We start from the raw sequence: 22,015 nt of genomic DNA on the forward strand, positions 1-22,015 counted from the left end.
TTCTCCCACAGAAAGTGAGACCATGTGAATGAACACTCACCTTCCCCAAGTGTGTGGGATGTTGCCAAATTGCGCTACATAACTATCAAAACATCCGGAACACCTATGAATTCAACCTGCGTTGAAAGGAAACAAAAACTGAAACTCTACAAACATGGGAGTGACCACTTCTTGAAAGGTAGGACTGAGAAGAGCAGAAATGGAGGGAATATATGGGAAGATAAACAGCATGGGCTGGGGCAGGGAGCCTTTGTAAGGGGCTGGGAGAGAACTGTACAGTCCTGAGACTCAAAAGTCAAGACCTTCAGAAATCTGCGTCTGAGGTATTTCCCTCAGTGGTGAAACAGCACAATCGCAGATGGGACAGTGAGGTCTCAATATTCCTAGAAGAATAGAAATGGGTGCCTAAGCTGGCAGAATTCTCAAGCATTGGAGTGGGAAAATGGGTTTAGGTCTATGAGCCTGGAAGAAGACTTAGCTTGTTATTGCATAAACTACAAACTGTGGACAGATGGGGTAACTGCTGTCATGCTGGGTCCCTGCAAAGGACTGAACACAGCAACCTCCAGTCTCATCTGGAGAAGCAGACCAGATGTGCATTGCACCAAAGTGAACTCTTTCTGTGCCAGAGCCCTGCAACGTACAGAAGCAGGGTAATGCTCTGGTTCCTCAGGAGGGGTGGAGCAGGTACATGCAGGAGAGGGCAAAACATACAAATCGTGCAAATCAGTGTTCTCCCCACTCCCTCCCACCTGTATCAAGGAAGGATCTGAGTGACTGACTGGGCTCTCTAGCAGTCTGCAGTTTGGCATACAGTGGGATCTCCCTACTCCAGGACTGGAGATCTGGGAACAGCCGTATTTTCCCATTTCACCCTCTAGAGAGGCATGGCCTCCAGGGAGCAAAGACCTCACAAACAACTTAAGCTGAGCCCTGCCACCTGGCAAGGGGTGGTGCATCTCCACCCAGGCACAGACTCATGAGAATGTACTACAGCAGGCTTCTCGCCCAGAAGACCTTCTGGAATAACAGGAAAACAGCAGGTTTATTGATCAAACAGTGGTGGAAAGCTTCAGAATTGGAGTACATAGAATGCAAGTTTTTCTCTTATGATTTTTTTTTTTTGTCTTTTAGGTTAAAATGACCCAATATGCTTTCCCTTTTCTTGTCTTCACTACAGAATTATATCAACCTTTATTTTTATTATTATTTTCTTTTTTAACTTTCCTATTTTACACTTACATGTTATAGACATATGTAGATAGATAAAGCATCCTTTCACCATATTCAATTTTATTATATAGATATATATTGCTTTTTAAAAAGTAAATTTGGAATTTAGTACCTTCTAACATGTACAGACCAAAATACACTCAGCAACAAATGGATCGCCAATTTGGTCCGTGTATGAGATTGTATTCACTTTCCCCCACCACTTACTTTCCCCCTTTTTAAAAATTTGCTTTTATTTTTCTTGTTGTTTCCTTTTATTTTCTGGTTCCTGACCTCCTCAGAATTGCCCAGTATTCTGCTTGGGTCATGGTTGCTATTTTTGACTCTGCACACTCATACATCCAAGAAAGAATTGACCACAAAGGAAAGAATCAGTGGTAATGTTCCCTGCCACAGATCTAATGGATATGGACTTAAGTAAGATGTTGGAGACAGAATTCAGAATCACAATTATAAAGTTACTAACTGGACATGAAAATAAACTTGAAAGACTCTAGAGAACCTCATAGTGCAGAAATGAGATACAATCAGAGTGTTAAAACACTCTGAGATGCAGTCTAAACTGGATGCTCTAGTAGCTAGAGTAGTTATTCTCAATAGAGAGAAAAAGTGGCTTAGAAGACAAGTTGATGGGACATAAGGAAGCTGAGGAAAAGACAAAAACAAGTAAGAGTCTATAAGGACAGGCTCTGAGAGTTAAGTGATAGTTTTAAAAAATGCATTAGAGGATAAAGAAGATGTGGTTTACGTATACATGGAATATTACTCAGCCATTAGAAACGACAAATACCCACCATTTGCTTCAACGTGGATGGAACTGGAGGGTATTATGCTGAGTGAAATAAGTCATTCGGAGAATGACAAACATTGTATGGCCTCATCCATTCTGGGAATATAAATAATAGTGAAAGGAAATAGAAGGGAAGGGAGAAGAAATTGTTAGGAAGTATCAGAAAGGGAGACAGAACTAAAGACTCCTAACTCTGGGAAACGACCTAGGGGTAGTGGAATGGGAGGAGGGCGGGGGGTGGGGGTGAATGGGAGATGGGCACTGAGGGGGGCACTTGACGGGATGAGCACTGGTTGTTATTCTGTATGTTGGCAAATTGAACACCAATAAAAAATAAACTTATTATTTTTAAAAAATCCGTTATAAAATCCATTATAAATCCTCTGGGATTGCAGAGGGCGTGGAGGGACGTAGAGGGCCAGGAGGTGTATTGGAGAAAATTTTACCTAAGAACTTCCCTAAACTGGGGAAAGAAACAGGCATTCACATCCAAGAGATAGAGAGAAACCTCCCAAAATCATCAAAACTAATCAAGATGCCAAATTATAATGGTGAAGCTTCCAAATTTCTGAGATAAAGAGAAAATTCTAAAATCAGCTTGAGACAAGGTTCCTAACTACAGAGGGAGAAATATCAGATTAACAGCAGACCTATCCACAGAGCATGGCAGGCCAGAAAGGACTGGGATGATATATTCAGGGTAGAAAATGAGAAAAACATGTAGCCAGAATACTTTATCCAGCAAGGCTTTCATTCAAAATGGAAGGAGAGATAAAGAGTTTCTAGGAGAGACAGAAACTAAAAAAAAAAAAAGAAAAAAGAAAAAAAAAATTGTGACCAGTAAATGAGCCCTGTAAGAAATGTTAAGGGGGATCCTGTAAGGGAAGGGGAAGCCCAAAGAAACAGAGACCATCTGCAGAAACGGGGATTGTATAGGTAATACAACAGCACTAAATTCCTATCTTTCACTAGTTATTCTGAATGTAAATGGGCTAAATGATCCAGTTAAGAAACACAGGGTACCAGGCTGGATAAAAAGCAAAACCCATCCATATGCTGTCTACAAGAACCCATTTTAGACCTAAAGTCACCATCAGACTGGAAATGAGTGTGTGTGGCAGGGGGAGAACCATTTACCATGGAAATGGACCTCAAAAGAAAGCTGGGATAGCAATTTTCTTATGAGAAAAATTAGATTTTTAAACTATAGTCTATAGTTGGAGATGAAGAGGGACATTATATCATGCTTAAAGGGTCTAGTCAACAATTACGAATATTTAGGTCCTCAACGTGGGAGCAGTCAATTATATCAACCAATTAGTAACCAAAGTAAAGAAACATATGGCTATAATACATTAATAGTAGGGGGACTTCAACGCCACACTCACAGCAATAGACATATTATTCTAAGCAGAAGATCAACAAGGAAACAAGGACTTTGAATGACACTCTGGCCCAGATGGACTTCACAGATTGATACAAAGCATTCCATTCTAATGCAGCAGAGTTTACATTCTTCCTGAATACACACAGGATATTCTCCAGAATAGATCAAATACTGGGTCACAAATCAGGTCTAAATTATACCAAAAGATTGGGATTTTTCCCTGCATATTTTCAGACCACAGTGTTTTGAAATTTTAACTCAATTGATCACAAGAGGAAATTTGGAAGGAACACAAACACTTGGAGGTTAAAGTCCATCCTAGTAAAGAATGAATGGGTTAGCCAGGAAATTAAAGAAGAATTAAAAAGATTCATACAAACTAAGGAGAATGAGAGCACAACTGTACAAAACCTCTGGGATATAGCAGAGGCGTCCCTAAGACGGAAGCACATTTCAACACAAGCCTCTCTCAAAAAAATTAGAAAAATCTCAAATACACAAGCTAACCTTACACCTACCTGTGCTGGAGAAAGAACAACAAATAAAGCCTAACCCAAACAGGAGAAGACAAAGAATCAAGATTAGAGCAGAAATGAGTGAAATAGAAACCAGATCAACACAACCAGGAGATGCTTCTTTGAGAGAATTAATGAGATAGATAGACACTGAGCCAGAGTAATCAAAAAGAAAAGAGAAAGGACCCAAATTAATAAAATCATGAATGAAAGAGGAGCAATCGTGACCAACACCAAGGAAATACAAATGATTTTAAGAACCTACTGTGAGCAACTACATGCCAACAAAATAAGCAATCTGGAAGAAATAGATGCATTCCTGGAAACTTATAAACTACCAAAATTGAAACAGGAAGAAATAGAAACCCTGCACAGGCCAATAACCAGCAATGAAATCAAAACAGTCATCAGAAAACTCCCAAGAAACAAAAATCCAGGGCCAGATGGCTTCCTAGGAGAATTCTACCAACATTTAAAGAAGAAGTAATACCTATTCTGCTGAAGCTGTTTCAAAAAGTAGAAATGGGAGGAAAATTTCCAAACTCATTCTATGAGGCCAGCATTTCCTTGATACTCAAACCAAAGACCCCATCAAGAAGGAGAATTACAGACCAATATCCCTGATGAACATGGACGTCAACAGTCTCCCCAGGATACTAGCCAATAGGCTCCAATAGAACATTCCAAGGATTATTCACCATGAGCAAATGGGAGTCATTCCTGGGTAAGGATGTGGTTCAGTATTCACAATAAGTCAATGTGATAACTCACATTAATAAGAGAAAGACAAGAACCATAGGATCCTCTCAACTGATGCAGAAAAAGTATTTGACAAAGTACTGCATCATTTCTTGATCAAAACTCTCCACAGTGTGAGGATACCTCAGTATCATAGAAGCCCTCTATGAAAAGCCCACCATAAGTATTATTCTCAAAGTGGAAAAACTGAGAGCTTTTCCCCTAAGGTCAGGAACGTGACAGAGATGCCCACTCTCAGCACAGTTGTGCAACATAGTGCTAAAAGTCTCAGCCAGTCAGACAACAATCAGACAAGTCAGCAATCAGACAACAAAAAGAAATAAAAGACATTCATGTTGGGCAAAGAAGAAGCAAACTCTCACTCTTTGCACACAACATGATACAGCATATGGAAAACCCATAGGACTCCACCCCAAAACTGCTAGCACTCATACAGCAAAGTGACAGGACACAAAATCAATGCACAGAAATCATTTGGATTTCCATACATTAACAATGAGACAGAAGTCAGAGACTTTAAGGAATTGATCCCATTGACAATTGCTCCAAAACCCATTAGATACCTAGGAACAAACCTAAATAAAGAGGCAAAGGTCCCCTAAAAACTACAGAACACTTCTAAAAGAAATTGAGGATGACGCAAAGAGATGGAAAAACATTCCACACTTACGGATTGGCAGAACAAATGTGAAAAGGTCTGTGCTGCTCAGAGCAATCTACACGTTCAGTGCCATCCTTTTCAAAATACCATGGACATTTTTCACAGACTTGGAACAAATTATCCTAAGATTTACATGGAACCAGAAAAGACCCTGACATAGCCAGAGGAATGTTGAAAAAGAAAAACAAAGCTGGTGGCATCACAATGCCTGGCTTCAAGCTGTATTACAAAGCTGTGATCATCCAGACAGCAGGGTACTGGCACAGAAACAGACACATGGGTCAGTGGAACAGAATAGAGAACCCAGAAATGGACCCTCACTCTATGGCGAACTCATCTTTGACAAAGCGGGAAAGAATATATGATGCCAAAAAGAGAATATTGAACAAATGGTGTTGGGGAAATTGGATAGCCACTTGCAAAAGAACCATTCTCTTACACCAGGCACAAAGATAACCTCAGAATGGTTGAAAGACCTAAATGTGAGACAGAAATCCATCAAAATCCTAGAGAAGGGGATCCCTGGGTGGCGCAGTGGTTTGGCGCCTGCCTTTGGCCCAGGGCGCGATCCTGGAGACCCGGGATCGAATCCCACGTCGGGCTCCCGGTGCATGGAGCCTGCTTCTCCCTCTGCCTGTGTCTCTGCCTCTCTCTCTCTCACTCTCTGTGACTATCATAAATAAATAAAAATTTAAAAAATAAAATCTTTAAAAAAAATCCTAGAGAAGAACAGAGGCAACAACTTTATAAAAAAAATTTTAACGAGGGCATAACGCTTTTTATTTTTTATATAAATTTATTTTTTATTGGTGTTCAATTTGCCAACATATAGAAAAACACCCGGTGCTCATCCTATCAATTGCCCACCTCAGTGCCCATCACCCAGTCACCCCCACCCACCACCCACCTCCCCTTCCACCACCCCTAGTTCGTTTCCCAGTGTTAGTAGTGTTAGTAGTCTCTCATGTTCTGTCTCCCTTTCTGATATTTCCCACTCATTTTTCTCCTTTCCCCTTTATTCCCTTAGTGAAATAGTGAAAACTATTTTTATATTCCCCAAATGAATGAGAACATATAATGTTTGTCCTTCTCCGATTGAATTATTTCACTCAGCATAATACCCTCCAGTTCCATTATGTAGAAGCAAATGGTGGGAATTTGTTGTTTCTAATGGCAGATTAATATTCCATTGTATACATAGACCACATCTTCTTTATGCATTCATCTTTCGATGGACACCGAGGCTCCTTCCACAGTTTGGCTATTGTGGACATTGCTGCTAGAAACATCGGGGTGCAGGTGTCCCCGTGTTTCATTGCATCTGTATCTTTGTGGTAAATCCCTAGCAGTGCAATTGCTGAGTCGTAGGGCAGGTCTATTTTTAACTCTTTGAGGAACCTCCACACAGTTTTCCAGAGTGGCTGCACCAGCTCACATTCCCACCAACAGTGCAAGAGGGTTCCCCTTTCTCCACATCCTCTCCAACATTTGTGGTTTCCTGCCTTGTTAATTTTCCCCATTCTCACTGGCGTGAGGTGGTATCACATTGTGGTTTTGATCTGTATTTCCCTTAAGGCCAGTGGTGTGGAGCATTTTCTCATGTGCTTGTTGGCCATGTCTAGGTCTTCCTCACATGTCATTTGCCCATTTCATGATTGGATCGTGTGTTTCTTTGCTGTTGAGTTTAATAAGTTCTTTATAGATCTTGGATACTGGCCCTTTATCTGATACGTCATTTGCAGATATCTTCTCCCCTTCTGTAGATTGTCATTTAGATTTGTGGACTGTTTCTTTTGCTGTGCCAAAGCTTCTTGATGAAGTCCCAATAATTCATTTTTGCTTTTGTTTCTTTTGCCTTCATGGATGTATCTTGCAAGAAGTTGCTGTGGCCAAGTTCAAAAAGGGTGTTGCCTGTGTTCTCCTCTAGGATTCTGATGGGATCTTGTCTCACATTTAGATATATCATCCATTTTGAGTTTATCTTTGTTGAGAGGATCATATGTTTCTTGTTTTTTCTCTTGCTGATATGATCAATCACATTGATTGTTTTACGAGTTGTTGAACCAGCTTGCATCCCAGGGATAAATCCTACTTGGTCATGGTGAATCATCTTCTTAATGTATTGTTGGATCCTATTGGCTAGTATCTTGTTGAGAATTTTTCCATCCATGTTCATCAGGGATATTGGTCTGTAATTCTCCTTTATGTTGTTGTCTTTGTCTGGTATTGGAGTTAAGTTGATGTTGGCCTCATAGAATGAGTTGGAAGTACTCCATCTCTTTCTATCTTTCCAAACAGCTTTAGTAGAATAGGTGTTGTTTCTTCTTTCAATGTTGATAGAATTTCCCAGGGAAGATGTCTGGCCCTGGAGTTTTGTGTGTTGGGAGGTTTTTGATGACTGCTTCAATTTCCTCCCTGGTTATTGGCCTGTTCAGGTTTTCTATTTCTTCCTGTTCCAGTTTCGGTAGTTTGTGGTTTTCCAGAAATGCATCCATTTCTTCTAGATTGCCTAATTTATTGGCATATAGCTGCTCATACGATGTTCTTAAAATTGTTTGTATTTCCTTGGTGTTGGTAGTGATCTTCCTTTCTCATTCATGATTTTATTAATTTGAGTCTTCTCTCTCTTCTTTTTAATAAGGCGGCAGCAACTTTTATGACCTCAGCCACAGCAACTTCTTGCTACACACCTCTCTAAAGCCAAGAGAAACAATAGCAAAAATGAACTTTTGGGATTTCAACGAGATAAAAATCTTCTGCACAACAACAGAAACAGTCAACAAAAGTGAAAGGTAACCTACAGGATGGGAGAAGTTATTTGCAGATGACAGATCAGATAGATGGCTAGTATCCAAGATGTACAAAGAACTTGTTAGGGACACCTGGGTGGCTCAGTGGTTGAGCATCTGCCTTTGGCTCAGGGAGTGATCCAGGAGTCCTAGGGTTGAGTCCCACATTGGGCTCCCTGCATGGAGCCTCCCTCTCCCTCTGCCCCTCTCTCTCCCTCTGTGTGTTTGTGTTTGTGTGTGTGTGTGATATGAATAAATAAATAAAATTCTGAAGAAAGGTACTTATCAAACTCAACAGCCCTGAACCAAATAATCCAGTCAGGAAATGGGCAGAAATGAAGAAGACAGGAACAGGCATTTCTGCAAAACAAACAAACAAACAAACAAACAACCGACAGATGGCCAACAGAAACAATGGCCAACAGGTACATGAAACAATGCTCCATTTCACTTGCCTTCAGGGAAATACACATCAAAGGCACAGAGATACACCACTTTATACCAGTGAGAATGGCTGAAGTCAACAGACGGGAAAAATAAATGGTGGCAGAGAATGTGGGGAAAGGAATCCTTTTACACTGTTTGTGGGAATGCAAGCTGGTGCAGCCACTTGGAGAGCAGTGTGGATATTACTCAAGTTAAAAATGAGCTACCCTACCACCTAGCAATTGCACTACCACTTATTTACCCCAAAGATACAGATGTAGTGATCCAAAGGGGCACGTGCACCCCAGTGTTCAAAGCAGCAATGTTCACAATCCAAACTGTGGAAGGAGCCATTATGTCCATTGACAGATGAATGGATAAAGAAGATGTGGTGTGCCAGAGTGTGTATATGTGATATATAGATGTATATAAAGGAGTAGTACTCCTCCATCAGAAAGAATGAATACCTCCCACTTACACTGATGTAGATGGACCTGTATGGTATTATGCTAAGTGAAATAGTCATTCAGTGATAACCACTCAGTTATCATATGGTTTCACTCATATGCAGAAGATAAGAAACACTGCAAGTGATTATTGGAGGAGAGGAAACTGAATGGAGAAAAATCAGAGAGGAAGACAGACCATGAGAGACTCTTATTCCTGAGAAGAAAACTGAGGGGTTCCGTAGGGGAGATGAAGGGCGGAGGGGAGGTAGGGTAACTGGGTGATGGGCACGTGATGTAATGAGCACTGCATGTTATACACAACTGATGAATTCTTGAAAGCTACATCTGAAACTATTGATGTACTATATGTTGGCCAATTGAATTTAAATTTTTTTTAAAAAAGTAATTTCATCTCACACCTGCCTAAATTTCCACAGCCTAAAATTAACTCCACAAGAACAAACAGGTACTGGCATGGATGTGTAGAAAAGCCATATTCAGAATGAAAAGCTAACGTGGAGGTATCTCCCTCTTGGATTTGGATATATACTGCAATACTAATAGTGATTGTAGCAGTATGATACTGGCCCAAAAAACAGACAGCTCAAGAGTACAGAGCCCAGAAATTAGTTCACACTTATATCATCATTTTATGTATGGCAAAGGAGGTAAGAAAATACAGCTCAGAAAGATACTTTCTTCTCTAAGTGGTATTGGGAAAAGTGCGAGGTGCACGCAAAAGAATGAAACTGGGCTATTTTCTTACTCTATACACAAAAATAGAATAAAAATGGATTAAGAAATAAATGTAAGACTGAAAACTATAAAACTCCTCAAGGAAACATAGACTTTAAGCTCTTTGACATTGATCTTAGCGATGTTTTTAGAAAATGTTTTCTCAGGGTAAACAGAAGGAAAAATAAGCAAATGGATGTATCTCAAAACAAAAAGATTTTAACTGAGAGAGACCATCAAAAAGAAAGGATAGAAGGAAGGGAAGGAGGGAGGGAAGGGAGGGAGGGGAGGGAGGGAAAGGAGGAAGGGGGGAGGGAGGGAAGGGAGGGAGAGAGGAAGGGAGGGAGGGAGGAGGGAGGAAGGGAGGGAGGATGGAAAGGGGGGGAGTGAGGAAGGGAGGGAGGGAAGCGAGGAAGGGGGAAGGGAAGGAGGGAAGGAGGGAGGGAGGGAAGGGAGGGAGGGAGGGATGGAGGGAGACAAGCCAGTGAGCCAAGCTGCCAATAAATGCATAAGTCATTCAGAGATCATAAACACACACAAAAAAAATAAAATAAAATAAAAAATAAACACAAAAGCTTGGATCTGAAAGATGCTGTAGACCCAGTGGACCTAGCAGACATTTATAGAACAGAGGGAGGGAGGGAGGGAGACAAGCCAGTGAGCCAAGCTGCCAATAAATGCATAAGTCATTCAGAGATCATAAACACAAAAGCTTGGATCTGAAAGATGCTGTAGACCCAGTGGACCTAGCAGACATTTATAGAACAATCCATTCAACAATAGTGGAATACACATTCTCTTCCCGTTGGCATGGAACATTCTCCAAAATAGTTTGTATGAGAGGCCACAAGACAATTCTCAGCAAATTTAAGGAGATTGAGATCATATGAAGCTCCTTTTCTGACCACAAAGCCATGAAATTAGAAATCAATAACAGGAGATAGACCAGGAAATTTACAAGTATGTGGAAAACCAACAATATTTGCCTGAACAACCAGTAAGTCCAAAAAGTACTTATAAGGGACATAGGAAATATGTTTAAACAAATGAAATACCAATAAAGCATGTTTCTATTCTAAACCTAGGGAATGCAGAAAAACAATTCTAGGAAAGAATTTTTCTGCAATAAATACCAATTTTTTAAAGAGAAGATCAATAAGCAACCTGACTTTATACCTCAAGAACCTAGGGACTGAGGGGGGGTACTGGACAGGATGAGCACATCACAGGATGAGTATAGTGTTATACTATATGTTGGCAAGTCAAAATCAAATTTAAAAATATACTAAAAATAAAAATAAAGGCAAGGCAAGAAGGAAAAAGAAGAACCTAGAAAATAAGAAACAATCTAAGACCAAAGTTAGAAGGAAGAAGGTAACAGTATTCAGAAGAAATTAATGAAATGGAGATTGGAACAATAGAATGAACACTGAAATTAAGGGTGTTGTTGTTGTTGTTGTTGTTGTTGTTGTTTGTTGTTTTTAAAACAAAGAAAGTGGAGAAAGAGCTAAGATGATGATGATATAGGACCCTAGGTTTTCTTATCCTTCTACCACAGGTGGATAACAACCAAATCATCCTAAATACCCTAGTATGGACCTGAAGACAGAAAGAACAAACTCCACAACTGAAGGGCAAGAAGAAGGTACACTGAAGAAGGTGGGAAATGTAGAGACATGGTGTAGGGAAGAAATGCTTCAGTCCCACACACCTGTGATTTGACATGACTGCCCTTCTGTCTGAAACCTCCCTCAGCCCCAGAAAACCAGTGAAGGTCCTTGCCCACACCATGTCCCTAAAATCTAGAGTTTTGTTATTATTTTTTGTTTTTAAAAAATATTGTATTTACTTGATTATGAGAGACACACAGAGAGAGAGGCAGAGACACAGAGGGAGGGGAGTTCTGCGGGGAGCCCCATGAAGAACTCAATCTCAGACCCCAGAATCACTCCCTGAGCTGAAGGCAGATGCTCAGCCACTGATCACTCAGGGGTCCCAAACCTAGAATTTTACAAGCCACTATGCTGGGCTGGGAGATGGGATCCAGAGGACACTGTTCTGCTCCTGGAGAGAAGGCAGGCAAAGAACAACTGGAGCCAGATAGCACAGGAACAGGGATCTGAAAAATACTTGGGACACACAGGAGACAGATAATTTGCTCTCCTTGGAGTGCTTCTCTGAGAGCAGCAAGCACCAGAGATCCATCTCCAAGGACAAAGGAGCTAGCTGGGACCCTTTCCCTCCCCTGTACCTCTGCATAAACACAGAGCCACATACCTCCAGTAAAGCACAATGCCAACAATGACTGCCTTACTTGCTTATAATAGGTCCCACACCCAAGCACACCAGCAGTATTACCCTTCTGGCTCAAGTTTGCCTCAGTCCCAGTGTGGGAGCCCCTTCCCAGAGGACCAGCAGAAAACTCTGCCCACCCCACGTGTCCTGACCAGACAAATTTGCTGTGTAAAATATCCCCTTTGAACATCCATTGGATAAGAATTTCCAATCTCTCCTGTTCTGTTTTTTTCTACATATAATGCATTGAGAGCTTAATGGGTGTTCTTCTGTAGTTTATTCCTTGTTTCCCTGGATGCTTTTATAAATCTTGATTTATTCTTGCTTTTTAACGTTTCTAATATATGCATTTTGAAGATGGTATTTTCACATTGACATAACAGGGTGTTCTAGTAGATTCACGGACTTCTCTGTTCAATTCTTGTTTTTGGATTTGTAAAGTTTCAGCACTTATTTCTCTAAATGAGTTTTCTGCTTTAACCTCTATCACATCTCCTTTGGGAACACAAAGTTTTCCTTTTGTAAAATTTTATTTTATGTTTAAATTAAATTTAATTAAAAAGTACTGTTATATTAGCTTCAGAGGTAGGTCTTAATGATTCATCAATTGCATACATTAAAGTACTCTCTTTACTGCCCATCTCTTCAGTTATCCCATCCCCCATCCACCTCCCCCCCTCCAGCAACCCTCAGTTTGTTTCCTAGAGTGCGGCCTGTCTTGGGATTTGCCTCCCTTTCAGAATTTGTTTTACTTTATTTCTCCCTCTGTTTCCCCATGTTCATCTGTTTTGATTCTTAAATTCCACATATGCGTGAAATCATATGATCATATGTCATTCTCAGACTGACTTACACCTCTTAGCATAATGCCCTCTAATTCCATCCACATCATTGCAAATGGCAGGATTTCTTTCCTTTCACTGACTGAGTAATATCTCATTGTATATGTATACCACTTCTTCTTTATCCATTCATCTGTCATTGGACATCTGGGTTCTGCTCATAGTTTGGCTATTGTGGATGTTGCTGTAGAAACACTACAGTGCATGTTCCCCTTTCAAAACTCTATGCTTGTACCCTTTGATACCTTAGTATTGCAACTGCTGGGTCATAGGGCAGCTCTATTTTTTACTATTTTTGTGGAACTTCCACACTGTTTTCCAGTATGGCTAGACCAGCTTGCAATCCCACCAACTGTGTAAGAGTGTTCCTCCTCTCCACATCCTTGCCAGTGTCTCTTCCTTCATGAATTGTTGATTTGAGACATCCCGTCTCGTGTGAGGTGGTAACTTAACTCACTGGTTTTGATTTGGATTTTCCCAACTGGGAAACTGTTTCTCCTCACTGGGAATGATATTTGCTGCGGGCTTTGCATAGAGGGCTTTTATGATATGGAGGTAGGTTCCTTCCATCCCTAGACTACAGAGAGTTTTTATCAAGAAAGGATGCCGTACATAGTCAGAGGCTTTTTCTACATCGATTGAGAGGATCAATGGTTCCTGTTCTTTCTCTTATTAATGTGGTGTAACACATCGATTGAAATGGAGGTGTTGAGCCACCCTTGCAGCCCAGGAATAAATCTCAGTAGGTCGTGGTGAATAATTCTTTTAAAGTATTGTTGGATCCTTTTGGCTAATATCTTGGTGAGAATTTTTGCATCCATGTTCGTCAGGGTTATTGCTCTGTAATTCTCCTTTGTGGTAGGGTCTTTGGTTTTGGGATGAAGGCAATGCTTGTCTTCTTGAATGGGCTTGGAAGTAATCCTTCAATTTCTATTTTTTGAGATAGTTTCAGAAGAATGGGTATTAGTTCTTCTTTAAATGTTTGGTGGAATTCCACTGGAAATCCATCTTTTCTTGGACTCATTGGTTGGGAGATTTTTGGTTACTGCTTCAATTTCTTTGCCACTTAGGGGTCTGTTTCAGGTTTTCTACTTCTCCCTGTTTCAATTTTGATAGTTTGTATATTTGTAGGCATTTATCAATTTCTTCTAGATCTAATTTGTTGGCATATAATTGCTCATAATATTCTCTTCTAATTGTTTGTGTTTCTTTGGTGTTGGTTGTGATCTCTCCTCTTTCATTATTTTATTAGTTTGGGTCCTTTCTCTTTTCTTTTTTGATAAGTCTGGCTAGGGGTTTATTGAGTATTAGTACTTGTTTCAAAGTAATAACTCCTAGCTTAGTTTATCTGCTCTTGCTTTTCATTTTTTAAAATATTTCTATATCATTGTTTTCTATATCTCTCATCTTTATAATTTATCACTTTTCTGCTGGATTTAGGCTTTATATGAGTTCTTTCCCCAGCTCCTTTTGGCTAAGTTTAGATTATGTGCTTGAGACTTTTCTTGTTTCTAGAGAATGCCCTATATTGCTATATACTTCCCTCTTAGGACTGCATTTGCTGTATCCCAAAGGTTCTGAACTGTCACATACATCTTTATCTGTTTCTATCACACACATCTTTATCTGTTTCTATCTACTTTTTAAATTCTTCTGTAACTTCCTGGTTGATCCATTCATTCTTTACTAGGATGCTCTTTAGCATTCTGTATATTTGTGTCCCTTTGAAATTTCTCCTTGTCCTTGACTTTAAGGTTTAAAGCATTGTGGTCTGCAAATACACGTAGTACAATCTCAATATTTTGTACTGGATTGAGAGCCAATTTGTGGCCCAGTATGTGATTTCATCTGGATAATTTTCCATGTGCACTCAAAAAGAATGTGTAGTCCTCTTCTTTATGATGAAATGTTCTGAATATATCTGCAAAGTCCATATGGTCCAATGTGTTATTCAAAGCCTTTGTTTCCTTGTTGACATTCTGCTTAGATGACGTCTCTATTGCTCTGAGTGAATGTTAAAGTCCCATACTATTACTATATTAGTGTCAGTGAGTTTCATTAATTGTGCTATTAATTGGTTTATAAATTTGGCTACCCCCTAATTAGGGACATAAGTGTATTTACAATTGTTACATCTTCTGGTTGGATAGACCTCTTTAGAATGATATAATGTCCTTCTTCATCTCTTACTACAGCCTTTGGTTGAAAGTCTAGTTTGTCCGACACTGCTGTAGCTTTACGTTGATGTCCTTTGCATTATCAAGGTTCTCTACTCCCTCACTTTCAATGTTTCACATTGAAACAAACATTTTGTTTGGGTACAAAATCATTCTCTAGCAAAGAGGCATATTGCTGGGTCTCCTTTTTTAAAAAAAAAATTCATTCTGAGGGTGCCTGGCTGGCTCAGTCAGCAGAGCATGTGACTCTTCATCTCAGGGTCATGAGACAGGAACAACTTCTTGTGTTGTTTTGAAAGTAGTGACTTTCTGAAGAAGAGATCACGAGTGTCCCGCAGTGCACTGTCCCCTGTTCCAGAACATGACAAATCAGGAGAGAATTGTATGTTAGCTGCTCCCGGCCTACTGTTGTGTCTGAGTGGCTTTTGTGTTCAGTGCCATTGGAGGCAGTGACTTTCTGCCTGTTGTGCACTGTGCTTGTTCGTGGTGCACTGTTCGTAAGACCCAGACAGACTAGGTCTTGGCAGTCAGGGGGTTCCTGTCGGGCAACTAGGGAGCAGAGTGGTTGCGTTGTCAAAATTCATGCTGGGTCATTAGTCGTTTTTTAAAAAAGATTTTATGTATTTATTCATGGGAGACACAGAGAGAGGCAGAGACACAGAGGGAGATGCAGGCTCCCCAGGAGGAGCCCAATGTAGGACTCCATCTCAGGAACACAGGATCACTCCCTGATCCAAAGGTCGACGCTCCACCACCGAGCCACCCAGGCCTCCCTGAGCCATTGGCCCTGTGCTAGATGTCCTGAAGCACACTGTGGCAGCTGGCACCTGAACACAAAGGTGTCTGGTGCGCGGCACCAGGGTATGAGGCCAGCTGCAGCATGGTAGCTGGTCATGGCATGTGTGGCAGCTGTGTGCCCAGCAGAGGGGCATGGTACCCGTATGATTTCAACAACATTTGCCCTAACCTCAGGCTGAGGTGCTTTGCATGCTTGCAGTATGCAGTCCCCAGGAGAACTTGGGGATGAAGCACTATCAGCAGGTCAGATAGCCAGCGTCTGTGCAGTCCTTCCCCTGCAGGCATCTCGGTACCTATGTTGCCTAGTGGGGGAGCATAATGGGGCTGCCAGCTCCTTGTTTTTGAAATCAGTTGAACAGATCTATGCCCTGTTTGCCCATGACACTGTGTAAACTGCTTTGTGTATGCTGTCTCTCCATGCAGGGTCTGTCTCCTTAAGCACAGTAACCTAGCTATCACTTGCCCATCCAGCTCTCCCAGTGCCACATCTACCAACCTCCAAATCTCGAGGCTCCCAGTCCCACTGGTTATATGAACTAATGGAATTTAGTCCCTCTGGTGTTTAAAGCCCAATATTATGGGATTATTAATCCCCGTTGAGTCCCCTGGTGGGAGGGTCCATTTCTCTGCCTGCACCTCTTGCGATTCCCTCCCTCCTCCTGCCCGCAGCAACCCCCCCACCACCAACTTTCTGACATCCCTAACCTTTCAGGTGCAACTTCTCCTCTGTATTTCATTGTGGAGTACACTCTGCCCTGCCAGCCTTCAGACTGCCCTCTGGTTTATGGACTTGGATGCGGGTGACACCTGATTGTAAACATGGGACGCAGTGAACTCGGAAATCCTTCTTGGTAACTTCCCTAAACTGCCCCCATCACCTCATTTAGAATATCACTCCATGAAGAGGCATATTAATTAAGCATGCTGCTAGGACATGATGGCATTGAGGAACCCTCAGTCTTACCTGTGTCTTGCCCACTGTGTCTTGTCGTCTTGTAGACTCTGCCCACTTCCAAAGCACTGTGCCTACGACAGCCCTCATTTGAACCCTAGGGAAGATGGTTTAGAAGGAGTACAACACCCACAAAGAATCACTCCTTATGATAGTATGTAGATTTGAAGGGGTACTAAGGTTCAGGCCCCTGTTTGGTAAACAGACAGACAGCCTCTGGGACCTCTTTGGCTTCATGCGCTGAACTTGGCTGAATCCAGGCCCGTGTTGCTGGTGATGACAGCATTAGCTGCGGCTTTGCTGCTTTGTAGCTTTGGTTTATGACCAACAGAAAGACTCACATTGGCCTGTGCATGGAGTAGCAGGAGAATGGGGCCCCTAAAGCCCAAGAGAAACTTCTGTGGAAGAAGGATGGACTTCAGGAACCCTCTGACATGTATATATGGGCCTAGGAGCCAGGATGCCATTTAAGAGGATGTCTGCCTTGGAGAGGATGTATAGTCAGTGTGATTTGGGGACTTTCAGGTGGAAATTTGGGATATTTTTGGAGGCCCACCCTACCAGGGGTAAGATTAAGAGATATTTGGTAGGAGATATTTACTGTTCATGTTTACTTAGCATACAGTGTTAGGGTTGTTCTCCAAAGTGGAGGTGGAGGGTTCCTACTACAACCTCACCAGCACACTGCAGCTGACACTCACACTGGCACTTGATCACCTACCCGTTACAGCTCTCTGACACCAGTTCCTAACAACACACACTCTCTCCCTCAAATGGACACCCATTCCCATACTGTCTGTCACACGCTCAAACCAACAAACACACACACACTGGCCCTTGGTGAGTGACACGCTTTCCCATACTGGCACTCACTCACTCACTGGTACGGACCCACACGCTCAAACTTACGAGAGGCGCCCGCACCGGCACACGCACACATACGCACACAAACCACCCACACACATGGCTATGGTTACACATACTCGCACATCCTGAAGTACACACTCATACCTTCAAACATACACACATGGGCGCCTGTGTGCCTAACACACACTCCCCTGCTCCTGTCAACATGCATAATCGCATGTACTGCCGGACACATTCACACACGCCAACTGACCCTCACACTCACCTGCTGGAACTGACACACATGCTGATATGCTCCTAGGACACACCTGCTCACTCACCTGTACTGACGCATAGCTTTGCATGTAGCGACAGACCCATTGACATGCTCCTTCCCACCCTCTCACTCACCAGCATATACTGAGGCATCACTGAAAGCTACTATCACACCGTCCTACAGGCACAACCACTCGCGAGAACCAACACACACACTCACACGCCTGCCGGCACTTGTGCTGCCTGTTCAGAGAGGCCCACCATAGGAATTGGCAGGCTTATAGGGCTCTGGGGTTCGGCAGCACGTGAATGTACCCCCAGCCTCTCGGGTTCTTCATGTTCTTCTCCAGATAGAGAAAGGATTTTGTCTGACCACAGCCCCCCGCCCCATTGCTTCCGGGTCCCTGATTCCCTGACCATGCCCTTGCCTGCCTCTGTCTGCTTATGCCGTTCGTCTGCAATCTAGCAGCTGTGCCTGTGCACAGACATGCACAGCTGTGCCTTCGAAAGTGCCTTGGGCTCGGCGAGTCTCTGCTCTGCCACAGTACCTCTGGGGGGACCTGTGGCTTTAGGTGTAAGAGCTGCTGCCTCTGAGTCTGTGCACCTCTGAAGGAGACCCTGATGGTTTCCTTTGTGACCAGGTGCCTCTCCTGTTCCAACGGGGTACACCACTTATTTTGTTGAGCCCCAAAGAGGCCTCAGAGGACTCAGAAGGCCTTGCAGCGTGCAAGTTGTCTGGCCCATATGTCCCTACAGGGTCCGCACACCCCAACCCCACCCCGAGTCCCCACCCTCCTGGCCCCCACCCTCCACTGTTTTGTGGCCTCAGGCCTAAGACGTTTGTCTGCTGCTCCCAGCCTGGTCGTCGGCAGGGTTTCAACAATGTGGGGCCCTCCTATGCACCTTCCTCCATTGCTGCCTCATGTCTTTGCTGCCTAAGGTCTTTGCTCACTGGGACAGACTCTCGTGCCACTGTGTTGTTTGTGTTCTCTGTACCCTGCTCCTGTTTGAATCCTTAATAGCCCCAAGGCTTCCCACTGAGGTGTCTGATTCATGACTTGGGGAACACGCCGATTTCTGTGACACCAGTGGGTTATGCTCCCCTTGGCTGGTGACAAGTGGTAGGTAAGGGGGGAACGTGATGGTCATCCCACATGGGCCCGCATCCATCACCTCTCGGAGGTCCTTCTGCCCCTTCATTCTGAAATGTCTCTGCAGACACCTGGCTAATCAAAAACGCTAAGTAGGCAGGGAAAGTATTCCGTACTGCTTGCCCCCCCGCCCCGTGCTGGTTAGGTGTGCACAACCGCGTCGTCCTCTGCTTGGGTCCCGCCCCCCCACCCCCACACCAGGTAACCACTGCTCTCCCTTCTGGCTCATTGCGCACCTTTGACACTTTTACCTTCCTTCCACACGGGTGCTCAACTCCAGCACACATCGTTCTGGGGTTGGCTTCTTCTGCTTCAGCACAGTGCTTTACCATAATGACGCTTAACAGGCCTTCTTGAGGGCTCTCCCCACAGAGAGTTCCAGTGAGCGCACTACCCCAGGGGAATGCGGGGTTGCTGCTCTGTGTACTTGTAGTTAGCACAGTGCATGGGGAGCCGGCCCCTGTGTGTCTCACATTACTCCATGTATGTTCCTTCGCTTTACTAGATGTAGCTTTGTGTGAGCCGAGCCGAGGAAAATAAATGTACGTCTGCTTGGACGCCCTTGTCTTTCAGCCCACGTAGGCAATGCAGACTACTTCCAAACACAGGTCCTGCTCTCCTGTTTCTGCCAGTACTTTCTGGGGAGGCGTTAGTTCAGGCCAGCACTTTCAGTTAACCGTCTCACCAAGGCTCTTTTCAGCATGACACAGTCCTTAGCATAGAGGCCCCCTGGGCTCATTCTCTTGCTCCTTGACCTTGCATCTGGTGAGCATTTTCTCAGTCATTCTTGCCCAACATCACCTATGTTCATGTAAGTTAATGTAACGTATATTACAGCATTCTACTTTGAACTTGGTGAACACTCAACCACTGCCTTCTGGCCTCCAGGCATCCCACCAGAAGGTTGTCTCTTCCTCCCGCTGAGGGTCTTCAGAAGGACCTGGCTGAGTTCTGGGTCACTGCTGCCCATGCAGATTCTGAGAGTCGTTCTTTGCCTTTCAGCCAGCTGAGGTGAGCCCGTTGCACAGGGCATCTCTTGGGATGGTAATTCCCTCAGCCAGGAGCACACCGGGGTCCTTGGATGGGCAGACTCAGCGTTTTCCAGAGAATTCGCAAAGCTTCGGCACATTAGGTCTTCACGCACATGCTGCCCTTTCCTCTTTCCCATCCCTTTCTGGCAGTCCTGTTTTCCCAAGTGCTCATCGTAGGCATGAGGTGATCCTGCAGACCTTGGAGGACACGTGCGCTTCATGTCCTTGTCACCTTGTTTCTCCTTCTCATCCTCTTAAAGTCTCGCAGGGGATGGTTCCTATCATTCTCTGTCCTTGGCAATGTTCAGAATTCAGCCTGCGGCCCTCCACCCTGCGGGCCTGCCCTCCCTCTGCCCTGCTAACCTGCCATCCACTATCCCTCCTCTCCACAGTCCCCTCGTGCATCCATGCCCCTCTCTTCCCCTCTTCCCTCCCTCCGTCACTACTATCCTGCTTCCTTCCCCCACCCTCCCTGCCTGCTTCCATCCTCCTCTGTCTCACAGCCTCTTGCCCAGCCTAATCCTCCTCTCATTCCTCCCACCCTTTCCCTATTTCTCCCTCTCTCTCCAACATCCCCAAACCCCTTCCACTCAGACAAACACACACACACACACACACACACACGCAATCAAAATCACTCTTCTGGCTCCCCAAGGTAGTGCTGTTTCAGGTGCAATATTTCCTCAGGACCCTCCTTTCTGGAGGCTGTGTGGGGCACTCTCACAAGAGCTGCATTGGTTTTCATTGTATCAGCACTTCCAGAATCTGGGCTCTCCCAGGGACAGTGTCAGAAATATTCCCATTTGTCTTGCAGGAGTGTGTGTCAGTTTTCCTCCCCGCAGGCTTCCGCATTTTCGTTGAAATTAGATTTTTATTTAATTGATTAATTTATTTAAGATGTTATTCATTTTATTCATGAGAGATACAGAGAGAAGCAGAGACACAGGCAGAGGGAGAAGCAGGTTCCCACAGGGAGCTCACTGTGGGACTCAACCCTAGAGCCCAGGATAACGCCCTGAGCCAAAGGCAGATCATCAACCACTGAGCCACCCAAGCATCCTGGAAAGCAGATTTTTAAACTAGTGACATTGTGACCCTCAAAAATGGTGCACTGGATCCCAGCTAAGTCCAAATCCCCCAGGCATCCTGGCCCATTCCTTTGAAATGAGGTCCTTCTATGACAAACGTGCTTTCCAGTAACCACGGGGCCTTCCTTGCAACTCACGAGGTGTGCATCCTATGCCTCTACCTTCACTGCTGCAGCGCACCGTCATGGGCTGTGTAACAGTCCTGAAGGCCCTGAGAACCTCAGAACGGCAAGTGTGCTGCAAATGCTCCCTTTGCCATCCCGCCCGTCGGTGATCCTGCATTCCATGGCCGAACCACTGTAGGAGAACTTGCAGGACAGGGGAGGAACAGAGAGGGCAAAGATGCTCCTCAGGAAGGTGGATGAAGTGGGCTCTGTGCACCAGGATGCTGGAGGTATATCATAACTGGTAATGACCCAGAGGAGAAGCCTAGTGTGAAAGTCAGACAAGGAAGGAGGAACCCAAGCCTTTCAAAAGGGTCAGACAGAAAAGGAGATGGTATTAGCCAGTCCTACCATTGGCTTTGAGGACAAGTATCCAGAATGACGCTTTAGGTGACATATCCTGCCCTTTAATTATGCCACTGATATCCAATCGCCAACCTCAGTGGGGTTATGTTACTAGGTTTCTAGGCAGCCCGCTGGCCCATGGACCTTGCCCTGGGTTTGCTCTTCCTAATTTCTGGCCAATTATTTCTTTGCCAGGGGTGCTGGTGGCCTGGAACCTGGGACCAGGGGCTGGGGACGGTGGACAGCAGGGGAGCCTGCGCTGGATGGGGGAGCGTGTCCCTGGATGCCAGATCCTGCCTGGCTGCC

At 43.8% G+C, this 22,015-nt stretch overlaps 1 long non-coding RNA gene across 4 annotated transcripts; it reads left to right on the plus strand.

Annotated features, from left to right (window-relative positions):
- The first annotated feature begins 40 nt into the window (after window positions 1-40).
- On the plus strand, window positions 41-21,673 carry LOC144309574 (uncharacterized). Of its 4 annotated transcripts, none has more exons than XR_013375532.1 (5): window positions 41-178; window positions 7,987-8,137; window positions 11,303-11,403; window positions 16,569-16,707; window positions 21,033-21,673. It is a non-coding gene; the product is annotated as an uncharacterized LOC144309574 (long non-coding RNA). The 4 variants fall into 4 exon arrangements; XR_013375534.1 differs by having other exon boundaries at window positions 21,041-21,673; XR_013375533.1 differs by lacking the exon at window positions 21,033-21,673 and adding an exon at window positions 16,856-16,873.
- The last annotated feature ends 342 nt before the right edge of the window (window positions 21,674-22,015 follow it).

The sequence above is a fragment of the Canis aureus genome, unplaced genomic scaffold, assembly GCF_053574225.1.
Source record: "Canis aureus isolate CA01 unplaced genomic scaffold, VMU_Caureus_v.1.0 ptg000087l_RagTag, whole genome shotgun sequence".
Lineage (NCBI taxonomy): Eukaryota > Metazoa > Chordata > Mammalia > Carnivora > Canidae > Canis > Canis aureus.